The sequence below is a fragment of the Etheostoma cragini genome, chromosome 14 (genome assembly GCF_013103735.1).
Source record: "Etheostoma cragini isolate CJK2018 chromosome 14, CSU_Ecrag_1.0, whole genome shotgun sequence".
Taxonomy (NCBI): domain Eukaryota; kingdom Metazoa; phylum Chordata; class Actinopteri; order Perciformes; family Percidae; genus Etheostoma; species Etheostoma cragini.
In genome coordinates this window covers 5,632,480-5,637,319 of record NC_048420.1, presented here as the reverse complement: position 1 = coordinate 5,637,319, position 4,840 = coordinate 5,632,480, and the positions used below count along the sequence as shown (strand labels likewise).

At 42.0% G+C, this 4,840-nt stretch overlaps 1 long non-coding RNA gene across 1 annotated transcript in view; it reads right to left on the bottom strand.

Moving 5' to 3' along the window:
• The window catches only part of LOC117956410, a 21,143-nt gene extending 16,521 nt beyond the window's left edge, over positions 1-4,622 (bottom strand). Inside the window, exon 1 of the long non-coding RNA XR_004659256.1 lies at positions 4,611-4,622. This is a non-coding gene — a long non-coding RNA (uncharacterized LOC117956410). The remainder of the gene's footprint in view (positions 1-4,610) is intronic.
• Between the last annotated feature and the right edge of the window lie 218 nt (positions 4,623-4,840).

Genomic DNA, 4,840 nt, shown 5'->3' with positions numbered 1-4,840 from the left:
ATATATATATATACACACACACATGTAGTAGGGGGTCCCTGCTCTGTCTCTCTTTCAGCTGAGGGGTCCATGGCTTAAAAAACATTGAAGCCCCCTGCTCCAGCTGCAGGTCTACTGGTCCCAGGCAGGCTGTCACCCTGTCAGTGTCCCTAAGTGGTGCTTGTGCCGTGTGCAGGTATTTGGCAGTTTCCTGGCTCTGGAAGCCTCAGGGTCCACAGAGGCAGATTTGTCACGGCCTTTAACTTCTGTCTGTGTATATTCTATTAACGAGCCCTGTTGTGGGACAACAATGACTCGCCATTTGTATTGTCGGTCAGTGACACGCGCAGCAAACGAATCATAGCAGCAATCCCCCACTGACGCCCCATTTCAACTGCATCAATTTATGACTTCCAGGTTTTGGGATACCCCGGAGCTATAAATCCAAGCCACAACAATCCATACTCAATTTGATTTCAGGGTGTTCTTTCTCATTCCGCCGTCCATTTGTCACTGCATGTTGAACTCACGATCCAACAGAGGCTAGTTGGAGTCCCTCTACTTGCTTTTTCCTCCCTTTCCTGAAATCAATAAAGCTCATTTTCCCACCCCGACCCTAAAGACATCACTCCGTCGGAGCAAACTGATGAGGGTGCCGCGCTCACACATAGTAATGCATTTCATTTTGCTGCAAGTTAACAGCAATTGGTTGGTCACATTCACTTATCATCAAATGCAATGAAATCGCGGCAAATAAAAGCAGCGCTCCTGTTTACAGCTCAGCTCTCGCACAAACACATCCCCCTCCGAGGCCGATCTTATTCTGCATGTGCTGCTCCTCCTCAGCCGTAAAGTGGAGGGACGGAATGATCTTGTCATTAAATCCATCACTCTCAGTTGATTGAAGCGGTGTTCATTCCTTTGTTTGCCTTGTGATGGAGGGAAACCATTAGTCCCAGAGTAATACTTTGGGCAGGCATCGTCAATTACAAAGCTGCCAGTGGGAGTAATTATTGCTGCATGAAAGTGTCGGTGTTGGAAGGTAATCAGATCTCACGTGGTCTCATTATCTCCCATGACACTAATGTGCAGGATTTCACACTTAAACATCACGAGGATAAAGCAGCACACATACAGCAGAAGTGAACCTGCTTTGAAGGATGTCTTTCCATCTATTAATCTGGAAGACTGAAAGATGCAACAGGGGACAGCGAACCGTCACAGATCTTCAATGCACAATAATGTTTGTTGGAAAATCTTTTCTTTGAAAGGCTTATCTGACTGAGCACATTACCACCCCGGCACAGAGGAGACCCTTTCAAAAACAACTGAAGTGTGTTATAATGACCAGCAGACAGTGATGACTACCCTCCTTTCTGTGTAAGCCATTGCTCCATAACACAAAGTCACCAGAATGGGGCATGTAAAGTAACAGTAACTGATTTTTGGCTTTATAAACTCACTTTCCGTCCTACTCTGATATGATATACTGTATGATCAACAACTTGAACATGCGTTGATGCTAATTAGAGAAATTCAGGTGTGATGTTTTCTGTAAACCGATCATTTTAAGATTTTAATTCTATAAATGTATGTATATAGTTATTTCAAGTATGTGTATGAGTGATATGGATGGGTGTTTGTATTTGAGAAGTTTTGCATTTTGCACTTTTTTGGCTTTTTTTCATACAGGAAATTAGACAAATGCACAGACATATCTGTAGAAATAACTTTGTTTTTCTTCTAGATTTTTTCTGTATTAAGTTGAGACGTGTGGCTATGGGACTAGTTTTGTGTGTAGCCCATCTGACATGCTTACAGTTGTGTTTTCTAGTCATTTTACAGATGCTTTACTTGGATGGAAATAGAAATTCTCCATTCTAACCTCTGTAGCTCTGTGTCAGTAAGGCCTAAAATCACAGTGACACTGGGACCAAAAAACTGAGAGTGTTAACTTCCCAATGACCTCAGGAACATCCCAGAGGGCCAAAGGATGTTGGAGCTGTATCACTACTTTTGGTAGAACATTTAGGCGAGGTAAGCATGTATTTTCAAGTGTCTCTGAGCAAAGAGCAGTAGGTCAAAAGTTTCATAGAAACTCACAGACCCTGTCTAACTTGCAAAAATACATTTAATTTGGTACGTCATTTTTGCCAGTGCTAAAAACAAGTAAGCGCCAAAAATTGCAGTTATATGAACGGCCACTTGAGGCTGGCTCCAAAAGAGAGTCAATCCCTAAAAATGTTAAAATGCCCAACTTTACAGCAGAACTAAACATGATTACAGCCTGGTGCAAAAACAGGTTGAGTCCCTGTAGCTGGTGTCCCCACTCATGATAACTGTAAGGGGGAATTTATATGTTACTCAGCTGTTTACATGCTTCTGAGAGCAAGGACCGCGAGGTCCATCAGCAGCTTCTCCCCCACTGCTGTCAGACTGGGGAACAAGAAATCGGACCATTCATGGTCAAAATAAGCTTTTTGGAATGCTCCTTATTCTCTATCGCACTTTATAACTTTAAATATGGATAGTTATACTCTTTATATTCTGACAACTGTATGTAGTATCTAGATCTGTATATTTTTCAGTTTTTTAATGCTATATATTTGTATTTATATTTATTTATATTTACTCTACATGCTCTGCAAACCCATATAAGCATTTATTTATTTTAATTCATATAAATATTAACTCGCCCTTTCCACAGTGTTTGTAATTGTTTCTGTGCTGCATTCTTTTTAAGCTGTGAACGTTGCACGTAATTTCGTACTACAGTGTACTGAAACTTTATTGTGACAATGACGAAATCTATAATCTTGAATGTTATAATAAGGCTTACATTAGGCCTAATTTAAGGGTGTGGCTGCTTTGAGTGACAGGGCTGCCGTCTTTCAGCAACCAGGCGTCATTCAGCCGCCTGAGCTCCACCCAGGCTTTACCTTCGGTGTCAGGCGGAGTCAGAAGCTGCTTAGTCTATATCAACGTCGACGTTTCATTTTCAGGATTGTTCCGGTGCGGCTGGAAGTTCCGAATCCAGACAGCTAGCTAGACTATCTGTCCAATCGGAGTTTTCTGTTGCTGGGGAGGAAGGGCTGGCAATTAGAGACTAGGCACTGCCAAGATGGCGATGGCTGGAGCCGTCTACACTGACCGCCAGTCATCTCTCAGCTAGCAAAATCAGTGTAGCACAAGACAAGCTTTGCTGACATTTAATCCCTAATATGAGTCAATAGCAAAAAACGCTGGATCCTACAATTACCATCATGCATTTCATTAACATCTATTCATTTTACCCTCCCTGACTGGTTTAAGGGATACTTCACTGATTAGCATTGAACTTTGTGTCAGTAGAAATCGGTAGTATTTTCGAATGGCCGTAGTTCCCTCCCTTATGTCCCCCTGGGACTTTAAGAGTCTGTGGACTGCAAGCCAGCCAGTTCTGCGTGTTTTCAACTCGCCCATAGGGGTTTGGACTCTTCACCCAAAGCGGTTTCAGTGTCAGCCATCTTGGAGCAAAGCTACAGCTAGCTCTTTTCAAAGTCAAAGTCAAAGTCTGCTTTATTGTCAATTTCTTCACATGTCAAGACATACGAAGAGATAGAAATTACGTTTCCCTCTATCCCACGTTGGAGACAAGACATATTTGACCAATTAGGTCCCCAGACAAACATAACATTCAAGTAAATAATTTTATGCATTCAAATTACCGCACATGTGTACCACCGGGATACAGATCGGAGAATATGACGGTGTACTCAACACGCTAACGCGAGCTTCGCCTGCTACGGAGACCAGCGCCTCAGCCGGCGGTGTCGCCCGATGCTGCTGGCCGGGGGAAGGGACCTCGACGAGGGCAGGAGTTCTTGCTACCATTGTGCTACCTGAACTTTACAGAACCTAGAATGTGTGTGCACTACATGTAGCCTGTTTCCTATGTTGTTCTTATATAATATCATTTTTATATATTTTAAATGTGTAACACCACTTGAGCCACGGTGAAACGTTGTTTTGTGTATTTGGTTGAAATGACAATAAAACATGCTAGAGTCTAATGCCTCGCCTGTCTGTCTATGTCTGTGAACGGCAGGCGCGGCTTGAAAGTGTACCGGTGGAGCAGCGAAGCAAGTGCATTCTGGGATTTGGTGTCTTTCATCCACATGAACCAAAAACACATTTTCTGGTTTTCTCAGCCTGGAAGGCACCAATTTCTAAAAGAAATTCCCATTTGAACTACAATAAGTGATCCAATTTAAAGATCTGTTCATCTTTCTAACTGTGAAATATCCCTTTAATGTCTACCTATCTTATGTCCTATCGTTACATGCACAATCTGTAAAGCCTGTTTTCTGTAATGAAGACAAACTGAGAATACTCTGGTGACATCACTGGGGGGATTTTCTCAGACTTGAAGTTCTCACCGAGCTTCAGATATTTTACTCGAGACTCATCACTAATAACCTGATGTTATTATGCTCACTGCCAATCTTAGAATTACTATTGTAAAAGCTCAGTAAAAGAATTTGACTTTTACTTTTAAACATGCTGTTTTAGACTTTACCAACCAGATCACTCCAGCTGTTCTGAACCAGATGTTATGTTGCTGACATCCAGCCTGTTATAAAGTAGAGAACTTCCAACTTCTGAAAATAAAAACTTCCCTCATCACTGGGATGGATTCCCAGATCATTTTAGACAGAAGTGCATGTCTACTCCACAATTAGTGTCTAACACCCCACAGGAAATCTCTCAGTGTAATCTTTATGAAATAAAATTCCTAGAGGGACTCTAATTGCCAGAGAGTTTTCGGCATATTCCAGAGATTTCATGTCTTCCATCACTCTTTTAATAGCCCTTTCTTTTC